This window comes from Hyaena hyaena, unplaced genomic scaffold (assembly GCF_003009895.1).
Source record: "Hyaena hyaena isolate Hyena2069 unplaced genomic scaffold, ASM300989v1 scaffold_298, whole genome shotgun sequence".
Taxonomy (NCBI): domain Eukaryota; kingdom Metazoa; phylum Chordata; class Mammalia; order Carnivora; family Hyaenidae; genus Hyaena; species Hyaena hyaena.
Genome location: NW_024080927.1, coordinates 1,021,047 through 1,048,474, shown reverse-complemented (window position 1 = coordinate 1,048,474; position 27,428 = coordinate 1,021,047). Strand labels below are relative to the sequence as shown.

At 40.0% G+C, this 27,428-nt stretch overlaps 2 long non-coding RNA genes across 3 annotated transcripts in view; both read left to right on the top strand.

Annotated features, from left to right (window-relative positions):
• LOC120241932 overlaps positions 1–27,428 on the top strand; it is a 90,866-nt gene that overhangs the window by 17,625 nt on the left and 45,813 nt on the right. The window lies entirely within an intron of this gene.
• On the top strand, positions 5,283–7,725 carry LOC120241933. Its single transcript, XR_005530987.1, has 2 exons — positions 5,283–5,312; positions 7,643–7,725. It is a non-coding gene; the product is annotated as an uncharacterized LOC120241933 (long non-coding RNA).

Sequence of the window (27,428 nt, the reverse complement as noted above, 5' to 3'; positions counted from 1 at the left end):
TGTTTTTTTTTTTAACTTTGTAATTTCCTCCTTGTTATTTCCTGTCTGTTTCCCTGTAATGATTAACAGTAAAACTCTAAAAACAAAAAGGGCCAAGGTGTTTGTGTTCAAGGGCAGCAAGGAAGCAGGGGACTGGGGAGACAGCACTCCAGGGGTTGAGGTAAACAACTCCAGGGGATGGAGTGGGTGGAAGGAGCTGAATAGCTGGAAGGGAAGCAGGTTGAGTCCTCAGGCTTGTTTGAAAAAGGAAAGAGGGCGTGGAATGAAGTTGTGTTCTAGTTGGAATGAAGGTAATGGACTTAATAGCATTGTCATTCTTTCCTGTTTTGTCTTCAGATGTACCAGTCTATTTTCAATCCACGAGAATGAAGCAAGTGTATACCTGTCAACTTGTGTGATAGTTCAAGGGCTTTGTAGCAAATGATACTCCTAGAGTAATGATCCTAAGTACAAATGTCTACAGAAGGTTCAGGCAGATAAGGTACCTAGCTGGGATAAGCCATGGGTAAGACTGTAGTGAGTGGTTGGGACTGTGGTGAACTGGAGAGCATTTACCCCATCTGGGGAGGCAACAGCTACTCGGCCCCAGGTGGTTATGGCCCGAACCAAGTTGTGTATCCTACATTGTCTGCCTGATCTTCCAAATCTTCAAGAGAAGCTGGAGATTTAGATTATTATGTGAAGGTTCCTTATTTTTAAATGTTGGCAGCTAATGCTACTTTAAAAGCAAACAACAGTAACATTGTGTGGGCCAAATAAAACATGTCAATGAGACATATTTAGCCCAAAGATCAACTCGTTGAAAACTTGGACCTCGAGCAGTTTGCATTCTGGAATCTCAAAGCATTAAAATGTTCCTTGTGAGGCATATGGTCTGTCAACAATAGCAAACTACCATCAAACAAGCAAATATCAGATAAATTGGGGAAGTATAAAATGCTTTGTGTTTAGATTTGTTGGTTTGTTGACTTATCATATCTGACTAAAAAGCCTTTAATATATTCATTCAATAAATCAAGAAGAATTTTTTGAGTATCTAATATATGCTAATATAAGTCATGATAAATAAAACTTTTTCTGTAAAGGGACAGATAGCAAATATTTTAGGCTTTAAGGGCCAAACACAACTACTCTATCACAACTACTCAGCTCCGCCATTTGTAGTTAAAAAGCAGCCTTAGACAATACATAAACACATGGGTATGGCTGTGTTCCAATAAAACTTTATTTACAACAGGCAGTCCACATTCGGCCCAAGGGCTATATAGCATGCCTATCTCTGACCTAGAAAATCTAAGCAAATTTGAAGTCTAATGCAACAGTTTTCTTAAGGGAATCTACATGTTTATGCTTTGCCAATTCAGACAAGAAATTAGGGTGATAGTGCTAGGATTTTTAAGTTGTGTTTGTAAGTAGATTACCCCAGATTGATCTCTATTATCATTTAGTATAATACAAATTATCATATTTACCCTATAAACATATAAAACTTGCTATAAACATTGCAAATAATGCTGGTCCAACCGAGCTACTGAAGCTAGTTTGGCAAGACTGTCTGAATACGAATTTCATCTAGGGTAATTTTTCAGAAAGAGAGCCGTTTACATAACAGAACACTGAATAGTTGACTGAGCTAGTTATCTCAATGGAGTGATTCAATTCCTGTTTTGATTGGGTTTGAAACTGATATGAAGAGGCAACATAAAGCTGAACACACCTGCTTGTCCGCTGAGTGCTGAGACTGCTACTTGGAACTTTCAAAAAGATGTTATAAAGAGAACAAGTGAAGCAATAGATTGCCTTTTTCTTTATATTCATTCTCAAAAAAGTAATAGTACGTAGAAGATGCTCAAAATATTTTTTTGCTTTAACACTTCTTTGACCTCGACCGCAGCAACTTCTTACTCAACATGTCTCCAGAGACAAGGGAAACAAAAGCAAAAGTGAACTATTGGGACCTCATCAAGATAAAAGCCTTCTGCACGGCAAAGGAAACAATCAGCAAAACTGAAAGGCACCCAATGGAATGGAGCAGATATTTGCAAATGACATATCAGATAAAGGCTTAGTTTCTAAAATCTATAAAGAACTTATCAAACTCAACACCCCAAAAAACAAAGAATCCAGGGAAGAAATGGGCAAAAGACATGAATGGACACTATTCCAAAGAAGACATTCAGATGGCTAACAGACACATGAAAAAATGCTCAACATCACTCATCAAGGAAATACAAATCAAAACCACAATGAGATACTACCTCACACCAGTCAGAATGGCTAAAATGAACAACTCAGGCAACAACAGATGTTGGCGAGGAGGCAGAGAAAGAGGATCTCTTTTGCACTGCTGGTGGGAATGCACACTGGTGCAGCCACTCTGGAAAACAGTATGTAGGCTCCTCAAAAAATTAAAAATAGAACTATGCTATGACCCAGCAATTGCACTACTAGGTATTTATCCAAGGGCTACAGGTATGCTGTTTCAAAAGGGGCACAAGCGCCCCAATGTTTATAGCAGCACCATCAACAGTAGCCAAAGTATGGTAAGAGTCCAAATGTCCACGGACAGATGAATAGGTAAAGAAGATGTGGTACACACACACACACACACACACACACTCACAATGGAGTGTTGTGTTACTCAGCAATCAAAAAGAATGAAATCTTGCCATTTGCAACAACGTGGATGGAATTAGAGTGTATTATGCTAAGCGAAATTAGTCAGAGGAAGACAAATATCATGACTTCACTTATATGTGAAGTTTAAGATACAAAACAGATGAACATAAGGGAAAGGAAGCAAAAATAACATAAAAACATGGACGGGGACAAAACATAAGAGACTCTTAAATATAGAGAACAAACAGAGTTGCTGGAGGAGTTGTGGGTGGGATCATAGGCTAAATGGGCAAGGGCCGTTAAGGAAGACACTTGTTGGGATGAGCACTGGGTGTTATATGCAAGGGATGAATCACTGGATTCTACTCCTGAACTCATTATTCCATTATATTCTAACTAACTTAGATGTAAATTTAAAAAAATAATGAAACGTTTTTGCTTTATGAATGGAAGGCAACAGACTCTGGCCATGTTAACATCTTTAGACGTGACTTTTATGAAATACTAACTAAAGATGCCTTGTTATTTACATGCCTGTAGATAGTGTGTATTGAGTACCAAAAGCTATTTGTAGCTTCCTTCTCCACCTTCATCTACTGTAGACTCCCTTGCAGGGAAGGGGACCATTTGTTCCAATTCTGGGCAACAAGATATAAACGCAAGTGTCTGGTTGGGGCTTCTGAGAACGTTTCTTCATTCAGTTTGGCCTCTTATCCCTTCCTTCTTCTTCCTGACCTAGTATACAAATGCAACACCCTAGATGTTCAGTGATCATCTTTTAACATGGGACAAAAGTGACAGACCAAGGATGGTGGAATAGAAAGAAGGAGGAAGTCTTGATGATGAGCAGCTTCATTAGTCCTGGACTGACCACCTTGGCTTTTTTACCACATGAGAAGAAATATAGTCCCCAAGGGGTAAAGCCATTGTCTGTCTTGCAATCCGACCGAGTTCTATCTGTCTGGGTGCTACTTAGAGTTTCCTTCTATTCTCATACTCCATCAACATTGCTCAGGAAATGAAGTTTCCCGCACCCAAAGCAGTTGTATTAATTTTCCAACTCTTCATATGCCACTTTGAAAGGTTGGGTTGGGTTAAAGAAAATGTTCTATAACATAGCTTCTATGAATATCAAAGTTATTGTCAACAAATTCTTTCTGAACTTGTTTTAGGTAGCAAACACTTTGTGCCAACAAACTATTCAGAAAGCATTTAATAACATATGAATATGGTCTACTTTTTAGCATTTAGTGGCCCCCAAATCATTATATTTTGTGACATATACATTAGCTAATATTATAAAGCTTGGGTTTTAGGAGCACCCAGTTGCCAAATTTGGGGGCAATTTGGGCATCAAAAAGTTAATGATGGTAGGGGTGCCTAGATGGCTCAGTCAGTTAACCATTTAACTCTGTTTCTTAATGTTTATTTATTTATTTTGAGAGAGAGAGAGAGAGAGAGAGAGAGAGAGAGAGCGAGCAGGGAAGGGACAGAGAGAGGGAGAGAGAATCCCAAGCAAGCTCCATGCTGTCACTGCGGAGTCTGATGCGGGGCTTGAACCTACAAACTGTGAGATCATGACCTGCACTAAACCCAAGAGTCAGATGCTTAACCGACTGAATCACCTGGGTGCCCCAAGTGTCTGTCTCTTGATCTCAGCTCAGATCATGTTCTCACTGTTCGTGAGTTTGAGTCCTGTGTTGGGCTCTATGCTGACAGCATAGAGCTTCCTTGGGATTCTCTTCCTCTCCTTCTCTTGTCTGCCCCTCCCCACTCTTACTCTCCCTCAAAATAAATAAATTAAAAAAGGTAAAAAAAAAAATTAATGATGGCAATGGATTATAACACATTAAATGAAATGTAGAAAAATTTGTGTTCACAGTGATTTAACAGTATGCCAGCTAGTAAATGTAGATGAATATTAGAGTTTGCAACTGCCAACATAAGAATTGTGTCAGGGTACCATCATTAACAGATGCTAAAGCTATTGAGTGAAAGGATGTTGGTGAACAAGATAATCACATGGCTTCAAAGAAGCATCTCAGAGATTAGTTAATAATTCCAAAAGGAAAATGTAGCTTTACCATTGCACGATCTGGTAGACATCATGTTAACCAAGTGGTCAAACTTTGGCATCACCAGTGGTTAGACAATGTGCAGCTTCTTATCTTAGGCAGTAAGAGGTACACAACACCCCCTCTGCAGAATTCTTGTCTGAATCTAAACATAAGGAAATAGGAAAATCCAGCATTTGGGAAAGATTTGTGAGACAACTAGCTCATATTCTTTAAAAAAGTTCAATGTCATGGAAACCACCTGAAGGCAGAGATTTTTCTAGATTAACAGGAGTAAGCAGATAACAATCAAATGCACTGTGTAAATCTGCATTAGAGGAGGAAAAAAACTTGCTTATAAAAGACATTTTTAAGACCATTGGAGAAATTTGAGTATAGACATATATTATATTAAATTGTATTATTGAGTTAATGTTAATTTTCTGATGTGATAGTAGTGGTATTGTGGTTATTTAGTAGAATGTCCTTTTTCGAGAAGATCCATATTTTAGGCATTTAGGGTTTATACAACTTCATCCTACTTTCTTTTTTTTAAAGATTTCATTTTTAAGTAATCTCTACACCCAACATGAGGCTCAATCTTACAATCCCAAGATCAAGAATTGTGTGCTCTACTGAGTAAGTATAGTGTGCGTGCGTGCGTGTGAATGCATGTGCACATGTAGAGGCAATTGTGGCAAAATGTTAATAAGTAGTAAACCTATATAAATGATTTAGAATGTTTATTCAGCTCTTCTTTCAACTTCTTTGGAGGTTTAAAACTTCAAAAAGAGAGAGAGAAAGAGACACAGAGAGAGAAAGTCTTGGATTTCATATTATACCTTGGAATTTTAAGAGTATTATCATGACCAATTGTCATAGTCACCTTCTAGTAGATATTAAAATTGGCTAGCTAGACATCCTAATGCAAGGTCTAGGTGTCAGATAAGGATTATTCAGTAAAAAAATGTTTAGCAGTGCTACAAGCCAAACATTATTTTAGGCAACTGGGATAGTTAAATGAACAAAATAGCAATCTCCTGTTCCCATGGAGCTTATATTCAGGGAAGGTAGTGGTGCAGACAGACAGAAACACAGAAACGATAATAATAAGTAAGTAATAATAATAGGTAAGTAATGAGTAAGTATTAAGTAAGTAAATTGTGTAGTGCTATGAAAAAAATAGTGGAGGAGAGGTGGGGGGGAAGTGGGGAATATTAAAGTGGAGACTTCGATAAATAAGTGAAAGAAGCACAAAGATTAACTGAAGGGACATTGAGATAATGTCCAAATTTTCTACAGTGTTGTAGGATACGCTGGTTTGGTTTCACCTGAAGAGTACTGCAGCTCTTTGGTCACACAAAGCCATGTCAATTGTACTGCAGGCAGAGTAGGCTGAATCCCACCACGGGTGATCACCTGTCCTGGTTTGACTGGGACTAAGGGATTTCCTGAGAATGGGACATTCACTGCTAAAACTGAGACAGTCCTGGGTAAACTGGCATGGTTGGTCACCCTGATATTGGTACTTTCCATTTGTATGACCCTGAGCAAATCATTTAGCTTCCCAGAGTCTTGTATCTATAAATAGGAGATTATACATGTGCTGCAAAATGAATGAGCCTTGAAAATATTATGCTAAGTAAAAGAAGGTAGACACAGACACCATATATTACATGATGATTCTGTTTATATAAAATTTCCAGAATAGGCAAATCTGTAGAGACAGAAGGCAGATTAATGGCTGCCATGGCCTGCAGGGAGGAGGAAATAGGGAATGACCACTAAGGGGTATGAGATTTCTTTTTGAGGTGATGAGAATGTTCTAGCTTTAGATAGTTGTAATTGTATAGCTCTATAAATATACAAAAAAATGACTGAACTGTACATTTTAAGAGGGTAAACTGCATGGCATATGAATTACATATAATAAAGCTGTTATTTAATAAAACACCGTGACACAGAATTACCATATAAACAGCAATTCCACTCTTAGGAATAGGCAGATCTATAGAGACAGAAATAAAATTTGTGTTTACCTAGGGTTGGGGGGAGTGGAGGAAACTGGGAAGTGCTAATGGGATAGAGCTTCTTTTTGGAAGCATGAAAATGTTCTAAAATTGATTGTGGTGACACTTACACATTTCTATCAATATACTAAAAACAATTGAACTGTATACTTTAAATGGGTGGATCAAATTGTATGATATGTGAGTGATACCTCAATAAATCCATTACACAGGCAATACAGTAAAAATAGTTTAGTTTTTTTTTTTTAAAAAGGAGATTATAATACCTGTGTGAGGTCTAAATGAGTCTTTACTCTCATAACACTCATACCCTGTCCCCAAAGTGTGATACTCACACTTTGTATCACACCAAATCATCATTGTGTATGCCTTTTTCTTGACTACTGAGCTGAGAATCTTTGATAACAGAAACTTTCTCATTCACCGAGGGTCAGTTTCCTGGACATTTAGCCTATGCAGCCACACAAGACCCCATACTCAGAATAGCCCTGCATTTGGTTCAATGCTCTGCTGTCACCATCTTGAAATTCTTAATTTCCAAACAAGGTGCAGGCACCCCTCATTTCCGTCTGGCACTGGACCCTACAAATTTTGTAGCTGTACTGAAGCCACCCTGTACCCCCAACACTTAGCATAGTACTGATACTCAGTGGGTGTTCGATAAAGGTGAATTCTTTTTCCGGTCCCAGTACCCTGGGACTTCACTCAGAACAGCACATTGGCCTTCAATACAGATTTATCCAGAGGCTCCTATGTGCCAGGAACTGTGTCAGCACCTGGGGACCCAGTGAGGAGCCAAAGCAGGCAGCACACGGGTAGATGTGCCCACCTCATCACTTATCTCAAAGGGCAGTGACAGCATTTCACTTGCTTGAACTTTTAGTTCTAGAAAAACACATTGCCTTGGGATCTGATTTTGCGAGGCCTGCTTTGTTACAGGTAACAGAAGATTCGGATGAATCAGGATGGGACTTCAGTTCTTTTCTACGGTGTGAATAAAAAGTCAACTCTGCCTTTTTTGATATGCTTGTGGTCTATCACATTATCGTCTAATATTAAGGAGATCTGTCAGCACCATTTAATTCAATTCAGTTTCTATGTACAAAACACATGGCTAGGCACTGCTGTTGATAGGAAGATGGTAGCTGGATCGTTCTCAGCTTGTCACATGAGGTCTTTGGACAATGATTACGGTGAGCTACATCATGGGGAGTCAGTGCAGAACAGCAGTCAAAACTCTGAAATTCCTGACAGACCTGGCTTCTGCTTGCTAGATGGTCTTTATTATGGTGAATTCCAGGGGCAGTTCCCTAATCTCTCTAAACTTCAGTTTTTTTTAATCGGTTAATGCAACCCTGGTATCAAAGGGCTATTGTAAAGATTAAATGAGATAGTGCACGTATGAACTTTGGCGCAGTGTCTGGCACTTAGTAAGAAAGCCACAATAAAAACAAAGCCTCAAACATCCTGTAAAACTGTTGTTTTGCGTTGTAATGGCTAAATAGTACTGTTCCTGGCAAACAGCCACACATCATAAAATAGCTCTGCCGGCAGCTGCTGTTCCTCCAGCAAGAGGAGAAGGCGAACAACTGTAACCAGGATCCACCTAACTCTTTAAACTCAGTGAGGTCCTCTTCTTCCTTCTCTGCCTCGGTGGTGACCCCACACCTGGCTTCCACGCTCCTGGGTGCAGTGTTTATTTGCGGGAAGGATTAGCGAGGGGGCCATAATGTCTGGGCCACTAAGAGGACAGAGTTTGACTTGTTCTGGCATCTTGAGCTTCTTTGGAACCCAGAGCCCATCCCCCCAGCACAGTTTGCTTACGAGGCTCCTAAAAACTTGGGTTCTCTCTCACCATCTCCCCCATCATTGACCAGTCATCAGCAGTGGATGCCACTGGGGAGAAGGGCATGACCCCAGGAAGGCAGCCTTTTTCAGTTGAGGAAGGGCAATTCTTGGAAAGATGTTCATCTGAGAGCTGTCAACCAACTCTCCTAGCAGGTGGGAAAATGGGGCTTCCGTCCTGAAGCAGGGAAATCTACGTAGGCAGCATGCCACAGAATTCAATGGTAGAATTTCTGTTCTAAATCCCAGCCATTTCTAGGACTTCTGGAATGAGGGTGGATGGGGGTAGGATCGAGAATCATGAGATATGCCATCAAATCTCATAGTTGATTATCTGGGAAAATTCACTGAAAACTGCATATATTACAGTTATGAGTATTTAACCAAACGTAGAGTTGATTCAAGCAAAAAATTTCTAAACAGATCTACAAAAAGTACAAAGAAGTCTTTACCATAAGATATTCACCGTTTACAAGTTTGTGTTTGTTTCCTTTTAAAATCTTTATTGTTGTTTAGACATAATGTTCACATAATCAAAAAAACAGCAATAAAAAAGACTTGGATTCTGGAAATTGACGGGACCAGGTTTCATCCCAGCTCTAGGGCTTATACTCTGCATGACTTCTATTTAGTGACCTGTGTAATGAAAATAATATTACCTACCCCACTGGATTAATGAGATAATGTACCTGAGGTACCCAGCACATTCAAATTTCTTTTTTTCTCTTAAGTTCATTTCCTTATTTTTTGGAGAGAGAGAAACAGAGAGAGAGGCAGGGAGAAAGGGAGAGAGAGGATCCCAAGCAGGCTCCCTGCTGTCAGCAGAGAGTACAACATAGGACTTGAACTCACAAACCAGGAGATCATGACCTGAGCTGAAATCAAGAGTCCGATCCCTAACTGATTGAGCCACCCAGGCGCCCCGTCCAGTCTCTTGGTAAACATTTCTTCTCCTTATCCTCCTCTTTCTCATTATTATTATTTATTCTGCATTTCCCTGGGCACAAGAAAAAAATACTAGGTTCTTACTCTCCAACCACTATTCCAATAATCCACATGGATAGTCTATTTTCAAACACTTAGATGTTTTGCTTAGTATTTAATGAAATTCTCATCCTATGATAGGGAAAAGAGAAGAGAAGATAGGCAAAGAGGGAAAGGTTAGGACCTGAGGTCCCTGGATCGGAAAAAACACACATTGTGGAACAATGTTGGGAGGGTTTGACCACAGCAAACCCCCTGGAGCGTAAGGCTCCTCTTAAGAATGGAACAGACACTACCTACTCCCCCTCAGGTTCCTTTTAGGAATTTGACAATCAAAATACCTAACTAAAGTATGGTAAACTTATGTTTATGAGAGACAGTATGACCATATTCTAACTCCTCACACAGTGGAGTCAAGCCAATCAGGAGTGGACAACCCAGCACCTAGAGTTATCAAGCTGATAACAATAGAATCTGAGAAGAATTGGGGGAAGGAGAGGCAGACCAACACCCTATAAAACAAAGACTGTTGCCTATAGTTGGGGGCATTCGAGAGCTTTCATACTATTCTTACTTTCTAATCTTATACTCTAATAAACTTTTGCCTGCTGCTCATTTTATTCTGTGTCTACCTCTTCATTCTTCAAAGCTGCGAGACATTGAATCCTGGGTATTGAGATTAAAAAATCATGCAACAATCCTATATCCATTTTATGATGTTCCCACCTCTGGTACTAATTTGACAATAAAGTGAGTCTGTTTGTTAACAAATTTTAATGTCATTTAAAAAATATGTTCAGGGATGCCTGGGTGGTTGAGTCGGTTAAGTGTCTGGCTCTTGATTTCAGCTCAGGTAATGATCTCATGGTTTGTACAGTCAAGCTTCATGTTGGGCTCTGCACTGACAGTGGGGAGGAGCCTGCTTGGGATTTACTCTTTTTCTCTTTCTCTGCCCCTCTACTGCTCACACACTCTCTCACTCTCAATATAAAAATAAATAAATAAATATGGTTACTAGGAAATCTTCTCTATAACTGAGCACAATTCTGTGGGGTGTTGTATCTCTTAACACTGAGTAAATAGTGGGGAGATTTAAGCCACTTGGCCCACTCACTAGCGAAAGTGTTTTCAAAGATCATCCCTGTTTCATTTCCCCAGTAAGTATAAACTATGTCAGCTGAGAAGATCATAGCCCTCTTTGGGAATGTCCTTGAAATCCTATATATGGCCAGGATTAACCAACTCTAAAGCCAACACTCACTGTTTGAGAGGCACACTGTAAAATATAAATGAATTAAAAACAGATCTTATCTAAAAGGAGTTGAAAATTTTACAAGGGAGATAAGATACGTATATAAAGAAATTAATACAACATAGAAAGCAGTAAATGTCCATTATGGACTCAGTGTTTGTGTTGCCCAAAAACTCATATGTTGAAATCCTGACCCCCAATTTGATGATATTAGGAGGTGGGTCTTTGAGAGATGATCCAGTCATGAGGATGGAGCTCTCATGAAAGGGATTAGTGGTTAATAAAAGGGACCCCAAAGAGCTCTCCCACTCCTTCTGCCATTTGAAGACACAGTGAGAAGGTGGCCATCTATGACCAGGAAGCAGCCTCACCAGACTGTGAATCTATTGGCATCTTGATCTTGAACTTCCCAGCCTCCAGAATCATGAGAAATAAAATTTTGTTATTTAAGTCACCCAGTACATGGTGTTTTTACCAGCCTGAATGAATGAACTAAGACAGTGTCACAAGAAAAATACAGAAACACACACACACACACACACACACACACACACACAGCTGGAAGAGTACACATGATCACTTCCCTCTGAGATCTACTGCTTTTTATGACACTGTCAGTAGATCTTCCAGTAGGCACTAGAAATGGAGATCTTCCAGTAGGCACTAGAAACCAGCCCTCCAGAGACTGTCAGCTGTAGCTGCAGGCAGAGACCTGACCTTCATCACAAGCTGGAATTTGAATGACATCGTCAAGGAAAACAGAAAAGAGGGTCAAGGACAGATCTTTGAATATATTTAATCTGTCTGCTATGCCTTTTCCTAAATGCTTTCTGACAGATTATTTTTCTCTACCCAGGAAACTCACATTTTGAACTTTAGTTCCTAAAATACATTAAATCACACCGTGGAGGGGCAGGAGGGGATGCACATAATGATTACTTGTGCAGTTTGCTTCTCATCTGAGGAAATTATCTTTTCAAAATGATCAGGTGCTCCTGATCCTGTTAAAAAGAGTGTAGGTATTTTTGAGCTAAGTTAGGAAGTGTGTAGGATAATTGTCATCACTCACAGGATCTACTTCTAGCCCAGTGTTGGAATCGCAGGAGCCCGTAGAATTTCTCTTTTCCCTGGAGAGGAAGAAAAAGATACCTTTTACTCTTTCCCTGCTCATGCCAACCTTTTACTCTTTCCCTGCTCATGCCACGAAAGCTACCTAATATCTAAGTAGATCACAAATTGGTAGCTTCTCTCCTGGATCAATGGTCACAACCTAGCTATACTACTGGGTAGAAATATACCTCAAAGAATAGCCAGCATTTCCCCCCAGGAAGTTTCTAGAATTTTGTTTGAGTCAATTATTTCAAGAATAAAGGAGCAGCAGTTCTAATCTCTCTTATTCAGATACTAGTTGTCAACATCATGGAACTTTGTAGAAGCAGTTAAATGTCTGTAAGTGACCCTCATGGTCACCATGGCAAACACGTATTGACTGCTTAGTTTTTATCAGACACTGGGTTAAGGCCGTTTATCCATTATTCATTTAATCACCGTAAAAATCTCATAACTTTTGTTTATGGGTCTTATGGATGCAGAAATTGAGGCTTGGTGAACAAAATTCATGTTCCTAACCACTGCCAGATTATTCCTGCTTTACTCTGGGGTAGGACCCATCTGCAGACCTCCATGTGGCCATAATCAGCCTGTGGACCTGGGCCATCCATTCAAGCGGCCAGTGGTAAACACCCTTAGATCTACCAAGGTACACTGTAACTCTGCTTACCTAAGCACTCTTCTACTTGGCTCTGAACTCTGTCTGTCTGGGTCTAAATGTCCTCACTTTCATGAACTTCAAACATTGCTGGCCTCCCTGTACCTACAGAGGTTGGGGCATAGCTAAAGAAACAGGGACCTGGATTAACTGCACCCCTGAAGTGAGGCCAGTTCTAAGAAAACCCTCAAGTTTTGCAGGCAGACAGAAAAATACTGAAAGATTAGAGATACAGAGATGTATACCCAAGGATCAGAGGGAGCTAGTTGGTAGAAGGGAAGCATGTAGATGGGCAAGACTAGGGTTGTAGGGCAAAAGGCACAACCCAGGATATCAAAGGCTTGTGGATAGGAAGGAATTTCCCACTGGTGAGAAATTCCAGAAGGGTCAATATTTAAGAACCAAGACAGGTGTCATGGGACAAACTTTCCCCACCTCTACCCCCTGTTATGGGTTGAACTGTGTCTGTTCAAAATTCATATGTTGAAGTCCTAAGCTTTAACACCTTAAAATACGATTTTATTTGGAAATAGGGTCCTTGCAGATGCATTAGTTAAGATGAGGCCATTACGGGGTAGGGGCTAATTCAATATGACTGCATTCCTTACAAAAAGGGATAATTTGACACACACACACACACACACACACACACACACACACACGAGTACGTCATGTTAAAGTCAAGGCAGAGTTCAGGGTGATGCTTCTAGAAGCCAGTGAATGCCAAAGAAAGGCCAGAAAAACCCCCGAAACTAGCAGAGAGGCACGACCCAGAATCTTCCTCACAGTCCTCAGAAAGCTACACCTGGGTCTCAGACTTCAAGCTTCCATAATTGTGACACAATAAATTTCTGCTGTCAAACCAGAAATTTGTGGTACTTTGTAACAGCAGCCCTGAAAATCTAATGTGCTCCCTTTCTCTAAAATTGTGGCTCTGGGGGCACCTAGGTGCCTCGGTCGGTTAAGCATCCAACTCTTGATTTCAGCTCAGGTCATGATCTTGCAGTTCGTGGGGTGGGGCCCCACGTCAGGTTCTGTGTTGACAGCGAGGCGCCTGCTTGGGATTCTCTCTCTCCCCCTCTCTGCCTTTCCCCTGCTCATGCTCTTTCTTTCTCTCTCTCTCAAAATAAATAAAAAACTTTAAAATGTTTCAAAAAATAAAATAAAATAATAATAAAATTGTAGATCTGTTCCATCTGCTTCTGGCCAATCTAGTCCTGGTTTCCTGAACCAAGTTCTCAGAGGAGGTTGGTTGAAACCGAGAGCTTTTCAATCAAAATGGCTCCTGCAGAGCCTGCAGGTTGTGCAGAACTCACTGGAAGTCAGCTGACAGTGGCACAGGGGCCTCCAACCCTGCCTTGCACTCTGAGTGCACTGTGTCCTGTGTGCACTGTGACTTACGGAGGGAGTCCCCCGTGTGGAGCTGCGTGCTCTCTCTAGGGATCAACCCTAAGTCTGGAGCACGGTTTTTGCTTAACCTGGCTCCTAAAAGTCTTTGTTTTCAGCTTCTCTCTCCTTCACCTTCATCAGGCTGTTGCCAATTTGCCTTTAGTCACCTGATGAAGGCAGCGGGTTTCCATGGTTACCTACAAGCCTGCGGCAAGGTGTCACTCCTCGGAGGCTGTAGGATAAAGCGAATAATAGGGCCTCTGGCACAATAAAAATAACCTCAATCTCATGATCAGAATGGGGTACTGGGAGCAGCTGGGTTTCAGAAGCAAGTCAGAAGCCCAGGTATGAGAACTGGGCGAAAAGGCAGAGGCAGAGCAGCAATCCTACTTCGTACTACTGTGTGCCAGATACAGAGCCTCCGCTATGACCTTGCTACAGCAAATACTTCATGTGCATTATTTCCTTTTGGTCCTTGGTTACTAAAGCTCTCTGTTTTATCAAAGAAGGACCTGAGTTTATGTGGCATGTTATAGATCACACAGCTGGTAGGTACAGAGAGTGGATTTGAAGGTGTTGAAAAGCTCCCATTTATCCTTCCAGATCTGCTTTCTGTTCCTCTCCACCCCATAGGCTGACCTACATGGGCCGTGTCAACAGGCTCCCTTGCCCCTGGCTCCAGCTGAGTCCGTTACTGGAGAGCCCTGCAGATAAGGGGGAAGAAAAAAGAGGTTGCTTCCCACTGGCTGTGGCATAGAACAGCTGTCTTTACAGAATCCTCTTCCATTTTCTCTCTTTCTGTCTGTGACTCTAGGGCTGCTATTCTTGGCTACCAACTGCTATATCCCTTTGGTTGCCTGGGACCACCCTTTTGTAGGAAATTCCTTTGTAATTAGTCCTTCTTTAATTGTCTTCTTTCTTCCTTCCTTCCCTCCATTCTCCTTCTCTCTTTCTTCCTTCATTCCTTCCTTTCCTCCATGCCCAGTGCAGAGCCCAACGTGGGACTTGAACTCACAACCCTGAGATCAAGACCTGAGCTGAGATGAAGAGTTGAACACTTAATCGATGAAGCCACCCAGGCCCTAGTCGTCTTCTTTCTAACGAGACCCTGGCGGCTACACCAGGTCTGCTGAGTGTTTCTCCCCCGTGCTCTGACAGAGTGCTAGTGTGGAGTCTCAGAGTGCTGGGCCAGTGCTCCTTAAATCCCTGCAGCCTAAGGACTGGATCGGTCTCTGAGCTCTGGGGCTGCGGGAAGACATGCTGAACCTGAGGTGGTTGTCCAGTGGCTGGAGGTGTGGGGAGAGCGCCGCAGCACAGGCTAGGGAAGTAAGCAGAGTCTGATACTCACCCATAAGGACTTGCAGTTCCCTCATGGCCTTTCCCATGCTGGCAACTCCCTACTGTTCAGCTACTACGATGAGTTTAGCTAACTGTGCATTTTGGGGAAGAGTCCCCACATGCCTTCTCTCACTCCAGCCACCAGCCACAAGTTCGTGGGTTCCCAGTGATGAGGGGCAAGCTGGGGGCAAAGTGTAGGCTGACAGCACCCACCTCAGGTATGTGATATGATTGTATGTGATATTCCTTAGATATCCTGTCTACCCAAGAACAAAGGCTAGGTGTTTAAATGCTTGCCATGGTGATGTGGGTAACTAAGGCAAATGAAAAATTAAATTCCCTTACTGCCTACAGCACATTGACAAGTCCTTGAACCCAGCGGAGTGACCTCCCTCTAGGATCTCAGCTGCCTCGATGATGACATTTTGCTAGGGGGCAAAAGAGAACCTTAGCTTAACATTATCCCAAGCTCGAGGAACCTGTAAGTCTACTTTAACATAGTAAAATTCCTTTGGAAATTCCTTTTATCTCAGCTCCTCCAAGATATATGCTGGCAATCATACTCCAAGCTTATGGCCTCCCTGATATACATCAGAAGGGTCTCATGACTGAGGTTTTACTAAATGGTAATAAATGGTGTTTCCCTAGCAACAGCTAGTCCCTCAAGGTCCAGGAAACCTTGCTTCCAAAATTCCTTAGAGACTTACTCTAGCCCTGACCCCCTCTCAATCTGAGGGTATGTAATGAGTTACCCCTCACGCCCCCAGTGTTGCTCTTCCTGCCCCCGGGTCCTGTCCCCTTGCTGTAATAAAATCACCTTTTTGCACCAAAGATGTGTTCAAGAATTCTTTCTTGGCTGTCGGCTCTGGACCACCCCAGACTTCAAAACCAGGGCCATCCTCACTTCAGACTAGCTGGCTATCAGTTCAGAGGTTCCTATGACCGCCCTCAATTCTATAATTTGCTACAGCAACACGCTGAACTCAGGAGGTACTACACTTATGATTGCAATTTTATTATAGCAAAAGAATACAAATTAAAATCAGTCAAGGCAGAGACACACGGGCAGAGTCGAAGAGGGGTTCTAACATAGAACTTCTGGTCCTCTTCTCCCCATGGGATCATGGAGACCTGACCACAATGTGTGACCGTGTGCTCATGGTATTGCCAACAAGGAAAGTTTACCCAGGCTTTGTAGTGTTTACTGAGGCTTGATCACATACTGCTTGTGAGATCAATGTAGCTGATAGGCCGTTTCCAGAAGAGGATTCAGCTGGAAATCAGGTTTAGAGTTAGGCATGAGATCGTAAGGTTAAAGTGACTGGATAATCTGTGAAAGATTGAAGTGCAAGCTAGTGGTTATGATTAAGAACGTACTGGAAGTAGAGAAAAGTCTTTTTAGGCATAGAAGGCTACTGGGAGTGTGTGAAAGAGATCTTTGTTAAGTCTACAGATTAAATGCAAGCTGAAAGGGGCGCCTGGGTGGCTTAGTTGGTTAAGGGTCCGACTTTCGCTTAGGTCATGATCTCGTGGTTCGTGGGTTCCAGCCCCGCGTCGGGCTCTGTGTTGACTGCCAGCTCAGAGCCTGGAGCCTGTTTCAGTCTGTGACTCTCTCTCTCTGACCCTCCCCTGCTGTCTCTCTCTCTCTCTCCTAGAAATAAATAAAAACATTAAAAAAAAATTAAAAAAAAACATTAAAAAACAAAAAAATAAATGAATGCAAGCTGAAATATTTTTGTGTGTTTTTTCTGCCCTGAGAGTAAACTTCACTCTGCAGCTCTTTTTTTCTATATTTTTCAACTTGCATGGGCAATTTATCCTTTTATTTTTATGTTAATTTCTATTATTATACATGTAATACACGTATATAATAGTATGAAAGTTGCCTAAACATTTCTGATAAAAAATCAATCCCCTGCAAGATCTGTATATACCACCCAGTTCTACTCCCCAGAGGCAACAACTGCAACTCTTTTAGCTGTTTTTTCCCTAACATTTATTACTCTTTCTAAATAATATGATTTTATGTAACTTCTTGACCGAATGATCTAGATGAAATCTACTGACTCCCCACCATGGTAGAGGAGGGTTTTGTATCTTCATACCACCTTTCTATTTCCCTTTTTCCTGCGTTCCCTGCATAAGTATATCAACACTTTTTGTTTTACCGAAGGCTGTGTTTACATTATTATGGCTAAGCAAATACCATTTACAGACAAGCCAAATTGCATTTTTAACCACACTGCCTTTCTTCAATAATCTTTATTTTTCCTGTGTTAAAAATTGCCATGTATTTTCATTTGCCTATTTGTTCATGAACCCATCCAATTTTTCCCAAGCATTTCAATATGCAGTCATGTACCTGTCAACAGTGTATCACAAATATTAGCACATGCCACTTCCACAGTTTTCCCAGAACTCTCCAGAATCTTCCTTTGTGCTCCTATGTAGACAGAATGTTCTCTCGGGCTGTACGCAGCTGCTGACCTTGGAATTCTTAGCCTTTTATTTTTGTGTGTCATTAAAATTTTAAGAAATAAAACAAACTCTGATGCTTATACACTATACATTCCAAAGTGTTCTTTTTTTCATAATAAATCCCTACTTGAATTTTAAATAGTAATTTAATAACTCACTGTTTTAAAAACTGGAAAGTAAAGGAAATGACTGAAGTATTTATTATGCAATTCTGCTTTTTCTTTTCTAATTGTATCCTTGGGTAACCACTTGGTAGGTAGAGGAAAATTTCTCTTTATGGGACATCCAGATACAAATGATGAATGCACCTTTGAAATAAAATATCCCCATTTCGAGATTCTTAACAAATTAAGGATCTAGTCATTGAACATCAATGACTGTTAATGTCCCAAAGAGACAATCAGAGATTATGTGCCTCCCAATGAGAGAACTCAATACCACCCATAAAGTAGTGTTGATTAAAAAAAAAGAAAATCAAACTTGAATCTGATTGAGCATCGATATTCAATTGCCAATATATAGGAAATACAGGAAAAAAAAAAACCAAGTAAAATTGCCCCACAGGGGCAGCAAAATCCAGATTATAGGAAATTTTAGGACAAATAACCCAGTTTATTCAACTAATAAATTGCAAGAAATAGGAAAATGGGATGGTGAGGGAATTTAAATTTAAAAGACATAATGGGATGTTGCAATATGTGGTCATTATTTTGATCCTGATTCACATACATTAAGTAAAATTATGACATTTATGAGATATTGGAAATTTAATTGTTTTTAATGTTTTTTTTTTTGAGAAAAAGAGAGAAAAACACAGTGCAAGTGGTGTGGGTGGCAAAAAGAGAGGGAGACACAGAATCCGAAGCAGGCTCTAGGCTCTGAGCTGTTAGCGCAGAGCCTGACATGGGGCTTGAGCCCATGAACTGTGAGATTGAGAGATTGGAAATTTAAATGCTAAATATTTGTTTATATTAAGAAATCGTTGTTAATTTGGGTTGATCAGATTGTTATCTTTTTGAGCTACGTATGAAAGTAATTACCTACAGGCTATGAACCTGTTATTTTTAGGATTTTTGTGGAGGCTTCATCACATAGGCATGATGCATCTTCTCTGGAGTGGAGAATTGGGAGGGGGTGCTGAAAATTCCAAGCTTTGAATCATGGCTTGGTCTCTCTGGTGACCAGCTCCTATCCAGAAGCCCAAGAGTCATCTCATTAGAACAAAAGACAGTCCTATCATGGAGGAAATTACAAAGATCTTTGGAGCTCTGTGTCAGAAACCAGGGTCAAAGACTACATGTTAGAACAAAAAATTCTTCTACCATCCCCTATTTACAAGAGTGTTAGGAGTTCTGTGCCAGGAACCTAGGGCAGAGCCATATAATTATTATATTACATATAAATATATATATTAATTATATAATTATTAATATATATCTTATTATTTCATAGTAGATTATTTCCATAAAATGGTATCTCACTTTTAACATTGTGATACAGCCTCCAAGATTTTGTCATGATGATACCTTATTAAAAATAATAGCATATGGGGCACCTGGGTAGCTCAGTTGGTTAAGCACCCAGGCTTAACCAACTTTGGCTCAGGTCATGATCTCCTAGTTCAGGAGTTCAAGCCCCACATCGGGTTCACTGCTATCAGCCTGTTAGCACAAAGCCTGCTTCAGATCCTCTGTCCCCTTCTCTCTGCCCCTCCCTGCTTGCGCTCTCCCAATAAATAAATAAATATTAAAAAAAAATAACAGCATAGGGGCATCTGGGTTGCTAAGTCAGTTAAGCGTCCAACTTCCACTCAGGTCATGATCTTGTGGTTTGTGGGTTCGAGCCTTGCATCAGACCCTGTGCTGACAGTTCAGAGCCTGGAGCCTGCTTCAGGTTCTGTGTTTCCCTTTCTCTCTGTCCCTACCTTCCCCCCTCAAAAATAAATAAACATTAAAAAAAACAAACAAACCCAGCATCAGTGATCATATGGAGTTCCAGGCACCGTGTTAAAAGCTTTCTATGCATTATCTCACTCAGTGCTTACCACAACCTTATGAGGTTGATGTTATTATTGGCTCTACTTCACAAGTGAGGAAACTAAGGCCTTATTGCAAGTCAATGGAAAGTCCCAGACTCCCACTCAAGGATATTTAAGTGCAGAGCCTGTGCTTTTAACCTCTAAGCTATCTTCCCTCTAAATTAGGAAATTAAGTTTGAGCAAGATCATTTATTTGTTTATACCACTGCCTTGTTCCAGAAAGGATTTCAGGCATCTGGTTAAGTAACTTGTCCAAGATCACCCAGACAATAAGTAGCAGAGAATCAAATCTCCTTCTCTCATGAACTGTATAAACTAAGTGAGAGAACACAGATGTAGACCTGTATCGTATATTTCCTCATAAACATGAGAAGGGGAAATGGGGACATTTTCTTTGGCTGGTTTTCATGTTCATTCTGGTTAGACGTGTTCTCAGCATTAGAATTCCTTGCTTTATCTTTATTATTTTTTTTTAATTTATTATTTCTAGGAGAGAGAGAGAGAGACAGCGTGAGCAGGGGAAGGTCAGAGAGAGAGGGAGTCACAGACTGAAACAGGCTCCAGGCTCCGAGCTGNAGAGAGAGAGAGAGACAGCGTGAGCAGGGGAAGGTCAGAGAGAGAGGGAGTCACAGACTGAAACAGGCTCCAGGCTCCGAGCTGGCAGTCAGCACAGAGCCCGATGCGGGGCTCGAACCCACGAACGTGAGATCATGACCTAAGCGAAAGTCGGACGCTTAACCGACTAAGCCACCCAGGCGCCCCACCTTGCTTTATCTTTAGAGAAAGAATGAACAGGGAAGAGGGATTCCAGAATAACAGGACTGGGCAGTTTCTACACGGGCTGCCCATGACAAGTATATAGAAGGAAGAGGCCTGAGATTATGGTGAGAGATATTTTCGGTGCATGGCAGGCAACCTGTAAGCACTGCTTAGGAAATCCTCAGGAAGAAGAGTAAGAGAGAGCAAAGAGGGAAAAATAAGGAGACAAAAGAGAGAAGGCATGTATTAGGGGAGTGGAGGGTAGGCAAAGTAGTGGTGGGAGGGGCATTTATACCCGTTCAAGTGTGAGAATAAAAATAATAATTGAATTTGGTCATGCACAGTTTCAGAGAAGAAAAGTAGGAAAGGTAAACACCACCAAAACAGTCATTTTTAAAAAACCGTGTATCCTAAAAATCATTTATCTCAGCTCAGGGACAGCCCCTCAAGTCTGAATAGCTAAGAGTTTTGTCAGTCCCTCTGGGTTCTCTCTTGTTGAGTCTGTAGCATCGTCCTTCTTAATGCAAACACTTAATCCATTTTTTTTTTTTTACCCCTAAGACTCAGTCCTTGTGCTGTTGTATAAAGAGCTGTCTTTCCTTGGCAATAACTCAAAAAATAAATAGAATTAAATATATACTCATTCTTTTCTGTATGCTAAAAAGTGGAACATTCATTTGCTTTCAGTTTGAATTATTATAAAAACATTGCAGAACTTTTTCTTAATCTTTCTCTTCTTCTCTTTCTTTCTTTTCTTTTTTTCTTATCCTTCTTTCTTTTCTTTCTCTCTTTCTCTCTTTTTATGAAGGAGCCTGTCTCAACTTAGTATCCTTAACCAAACATAGTCTCAGGACAAGAACTGGCTGTAAAGAAAATACAGTTCTTCTAATAGCAGCTCTTTTGCTCTGGCTGTTCACTGAAAGCTAACTATGAAGGCAAGATGCATTTGAAACTTCTCATTAAGAACCATGATGTTTTACTCAGGTTGGACTACACCATTCTGGATAATGTGAAACAGAAGTCACTTATTGAGAGGCAGGGACAGGAAGAGGTAATGGCTGATCTGTAACTAGAGTTCTCCAAAGGTGGTAGGTAAATTTATTAATCTCTTGGGACCTATATTCAGTTAGCAACTTGAGCTGACTAGCATGTGTGTTGAGTAATGTTTAAATCGTTAGAGTGCACGTATAGGAATTTAACATCACAAAAATTTTTTTTTCCACATCCTTCCTTTCTAGACATTTCCTTTTTTAACTAAACTATGCAAACAACATTCAAAGAGGCAACTCAATTCAGGTTTGTTGGATAGAGTCCTGTAGAATATTGATCATCAGAACTTCTCTTTTGCCACTAGACATGGACAAAGAGTCCTCTGTTCTAAGTAAATTAATCTAGGGCAAAGAAATGTCCATATCTCCTGCACTTAGTTTGGAGTTGTTTCTTTTTTCGCCAAAGGCAGCATTATATATATATATATATATATATATATAGTCTGTATTACATATATATATGTAGTCTGTATTACATTTTTAAAATGTAAGCAATTTAATCTTGTTTTAAGGATAAAAAAACTCTGAGGTAATTGAAAGAGTTGTAAATTCTACTAAGTAAATAGCAAAGCCAAGATGTTCTGGAAATATATGCAAACGTACAAATAGTAGAAAATGTATTATTATGATGGCCAGTGACTAAAGGCCTGACCTAAATTAACGTAATCCCTCACTGACTACTTTGTAAAACCTCGGGTCTAATGCAAACAATAGCCCTCACACAAATGCAACAATGGCAGAAATGTATTAGACCCAAATGCCCTATAAAATGGTTTGAGACCTAGGAGATCTGTGCCTTGATACTATTTTTAAAAATTATGACTGATAAGACATTCTCAGCTTGAGAAGCCTTGAAAGAAAAATGACTCATTCCATAAAGGCATTTTTATAAACGAAGTGGATTTAAATATAATGGTGACATTTAGTCATTATAAAGCAGATAATTTCATGAAGAATAATTTGATCTTTATAACAGCATAATTGTCAATTAAATTTGTAAAGAGTAAAAGTGAATCAAAGGTCTTTGGTGAGCAAAGAAAGAGGAAGTGGAAGCTCTGTGATGCGGTGGTTAGCAGTTAGGAGAGAAGAAAAACAAAGGAGCGATTGTACTAATTGTTGCAGTTTTTTGTTTTTAAATCCACTGAACTTTAGGTCAGCATCATAGCAGAATCAAATGCCCTTAGTATTATATAAATGTATATAAATCCAAGTTTCTTTTAAAAAATTTTTTTAAATGTTTATTTATTTTGAGAGAGAGAGAGAGAGAGAAAGAGAGAGAGAGAGCACGAACAGGGAAGGGGCAGAGAGGGAGACACAGAATCCAAAGCAGGCTGCAGGCTCTGAGCTGTCAGCACAGAGCCCTACCTGAGACTCTAACTGTGAAATCATGACCTGAGCGGAAGTCAGGGGCCCCTAAAAATCCAGATTTCTTGATGGCCAAATCTTCTTGTAGATTTCATTGTCTCCTTTGTTTTTCTCTCTGGATTACTCATCTAATGTACTCATTTTTCTTCTGCAAGGCTTCCTTAAGATTTTGTTTTGTTACAATTTTTGGTCGGGTCACCCTGTCCTTGAAAGACAGTTGTTTACTACATTCTAAAAAAGCCGCAAACAAGGAGTGTCTCCATTGTTCTTTGGTTACACATTCCAGTCTATTCAAATTGTCAACCAACTTGTTTTCTATTGTTTGTAGTCTATAGCCTCATATACTCCGCATTACCTTCTGAGGACAATACAGGTATTTTAAATGTCAGAAACATGCGTAAGTAATCAAACTCCATTGTATGATATATTGTGCCAAGAATGTATTTTCGCACATGGTGTGTTAGTGAAGAAACAAAACCTTGAAAGGAAAGTGTTTTCTATTAGGTTACTTAATATAGAAATGGTTTGTGCCCTGGAGCAAAAATTAATTGATGTTAGGCATAATTTGGTGATTTTTAATTGAAAACTTTTTTAATTGAAACAAATGTAAATCTCGGAGCCAAATCACATTTTGAGTCTATGGATTTCTGACTAGAATAAGTTGATGCTGAATTAGCTTTTATAAAATGTGCTTTCTTAGAAAAATAGCATTAGCTCCAAAATATATGTTCTTGGTGACTTTATTGCACCCAAAACAAAATTACTGAAATTTGACAACAGCATAAAACATTTACCTTAATTAATAATAGCACATATTTGAGAATAAAGTATGTTCAATAATCATTTCCTAAGATCCCAGCATCTGGAAGTGCATTTACAACATCACCTGACTAGCAAACAAATATTTCATTTTTAGGGCAGAAAAGATGAAGCTTTATCCCTTAGTTACAAAGGCTATGTTTTACCAAAACTAGTCAGTAGTCCCCCCGCCGCCCCCATCCGGGTGGCGGTTTTGTTTTCTGCCACTTCAGTTTCCTGCAGTCAGTTGTGGTCAGGAAGCAAATGTTCCTTCTGAGGGATTCTCAGGTCCATAGCAGCCTAAGGCTAAGTCATTCACCACACTTCATCTCATCATACAGGCATGTTATCTCACGTCATCAGGAGAAGGGTGAATATAGTACAATATTTTGAGAGAGAGAGAGAGAGGGACCACATTCACTTAAGTTTTATTATAGTATATTATTATCATTATTTTATTTTATTATTAGTCTTTGTTGTTGATCTCTTACTGTGCCTCATTTGTTGTTGTTTTCTTTAAGTTTATTTATTTATTTTTGAGAGAGAGAGAGCACAAGCAGGGGAGGGGCTGAGAGAGAAGGAGGGAGAGAGAATCCTAAGCGGGCTCTGCACCATCAGCACGGAGCCTGATGCAGGGCTTGGGGCTCGAACTCACTAACCGCAAGATCATGATCTGAGCCGAAACCAGGAGTCAGACGCTTAACCGAATGGGCCACCCGGGCACTTGTGCCTCGTTTGTAAATTAAACTGTATCATAGGTATGTATGTCTGGCCATACCTCCTTTTATTGGGACTCACTGTATCGTGCTCTATAAATACTGTGTTTTTTACAAATTGAAGGTTTGCGACAACCCTGTAGGGAATATATCTAATTGGTTTCATTTTTCCAGTAGCATTTGCTCACTTTTTGTCATTTCTTACAGTGATCAGTGATTACCACTCAATGAAAGCCCAGATGATGACTAGCATTTTTTTAAGCAATATTTTAAAATTAAAGTATATATATTGGTTTTTAAGACATAATGCTATTTCACAGTTAATAGACTTACAGTATAGTATAAACTATTATATACACTGGGAAACCAAAAAGTTCATTGACTTGCTTTATTGTGATATGTGCTTTATTGCAGTGGTCTGGAGCCAAACCTACAGTATCTCCAAGGCATAGGAAATAACAGTATATATAGGGTTCAGTACTATCTACGGTTTCAAGCATCCACTGGGGGTCTTGGACTATATCCCCATAGATAAGGCTGGGCGAGGGGTGAGGGGGAACTACTGCAGTGTATTATTATTATAAGGTCTATTTTCTTTGTGAACATCTGCTTTGTATTTCATTCCTTTCTTGGGGTTTGTTGCTTGGTAAAACACAATTGACAAATACATTTACCTAAAAAGTAAAAAAAAAAAAAAATTCTCATGACTTTTCTAACTCCCTAGTTAGAATATTAGATCAAAAGGAAAATAAGCAATAAATGCTATTTATTTATTAAATGCTAATTTTTTAAAAGATAAAAGAACGGAATGCCTGGCTCATTTACTTCTAATTAAGACGTGCATGGGGGCACCTGGGTGGTTCAGCTGGTTAAGCATTGGACTTCCACTCAGGTTATGATCTCCCTGTTCATTGGCTAGAGCCCTGCCTCAGGCTCTGTGCTGACACTCAGAGCCTGGAGCCTGCTTCAGATTCTGTGTCCACCTCCCTCTTTGCCCCTCCCATAAAGATTAAAAAAAAAAAAAAGGCCTGCATGAAACCATAAATGGAAATGTGTTTATGTAACCCATTTAAAGTCTAACCAATCCAGAGAAAATATCAGCCCTCACTGGGTATATCAATATACAGTTTTGCAAGATAAGAAAAGAAAGAGTGACCAAAATAGTAAGATGGAATGATAATTCCCTTTTCTTAAAATAGTTTTTCTCTACCACATACAATTCAGGAATCTTTGCTCAAGAACTCGAATGAATGAAGTTAACATCCACAGATGATGATTTGTCTCTTGGTATTAGGGGAAAATAGCAATGAACACATTGTACGGAGACATTCATTTGTTCATTCACCCATAAAGTCATTCACCGGCTAGTGTGTGCCAAGCACTGTGCTTGGTTTATCCAAGTGCCAAATGCCTAATAAAATAGGGTAAATTATCAAGACGCTCTGCAGTGAAATTTTAAGTATCTGTAGGTTGCCTTTCATTTTCAACCCATTGTTTCATTGAAATTCATGTTCTTTTAGGTATTTTCTCTCATATCAAAGGCTAAATATAATTTCCTAGAAAAAAGTTAGTTTTAGATCTTCCACTGTATAGACTTAATCTGAAAATGTCTTTCACTCTGTCCCAAGTAAATTATCCCATGTTTTAAGGTCTGCATTCTGGGGCTGTCAGGCCTCAGTCAAAGCCTTGTGGAAGCCACTCTCTGTTGAAAGGGTGAGTAAGATAGCTGCGAGTATTAAGAACATGTGGGTCACAGCAACAGCACTGCTAGGAATTTACCCAAGGGATACAGAAACGCTGAGGCATAGGAGCACATGTACCCCAATGTTCATAGCAGCACTCTCCACAATAGCTAAAACATGGAAAGAGCCTAAGTGTCCATCAGTGGATGAATGGATCAGGAAGATGTGGTTTATCTATACCATGGAATACTACATGGCAATGAGAAAGAGTGAAATCTGGCCATGTGTAGCAACATGGATGGACCTTGAGGGTGTTATGCTTAGTGAAATAAGTCAGGCAGAGAAGGACAAATATCACATATTTGCACGTATAGGAGAATTAGGAGGAACTTGACGGAGGACCATGGGGGAGAAGAAGGGGGGAAACGGTGGGGGAAAGGGAGAGAGGCAAGCCATGAGAGACTCTTGAATGCTGACAAACAAACTGAGGACTGATGGATGTGGGGGGGAGGGGGGAGATGGGCATGGAGGAGGGCACTTGTGGGGATGAGCACTGGGTGTTATATGGAAACCAATTTGACAACAAACTATGGGAAAAAAAAAAAAAAAGAACATGTGGGTCAGTGTATGTATTACTTTGAGCAGAGATTTCTGACCAACCAAAAGAACTGAATTTGACATCTATTCAAAATAATGGATCATTTGGTGGCAATACATACCCTTCTTTCTGGGTTAGCTGCTTATGTACCTATCACTGCCAATCTCTGTTTTTGGTCTGAAAAATCAGACTTCTTGGCATCCCCCTCTACTCTTTCCCCACTGCCTGAAATTGTCTCTGTTTGGTAGTACTCAGATTAGACTTTCTAGATTTGTTCTTTTTTTTTTTTTTTTTTTAGTTTAGCGTTGGACCCTCATTTTAGCTCCTCTATTTGAATTCTCTAATTCTGGTGAAATAGGATTCTCCAGTATTAAATCAAGATGTCTCCAGGGTAACAAAGCAGAGAAATGGTAGGATCTGCTAAATAAAGCTCTGAGCCATTTCAGATATTATGTGGAAAGCAACCAGGAATAATCAAAGGCACTGTAGGATTTCAAAGAAGGGTATTCCTTGAATGAACATACACTGAAGAAATAAAATGCACTCAGAACAAAGCTAGGCCTATTACCTTTTGTGTAACAAAAAAGGGAAAATAAAAAATATATTCATATTTTATTACATTTGCATAAAGAAACACTGAAAGAATAAACCAAAACCAGTAAAATT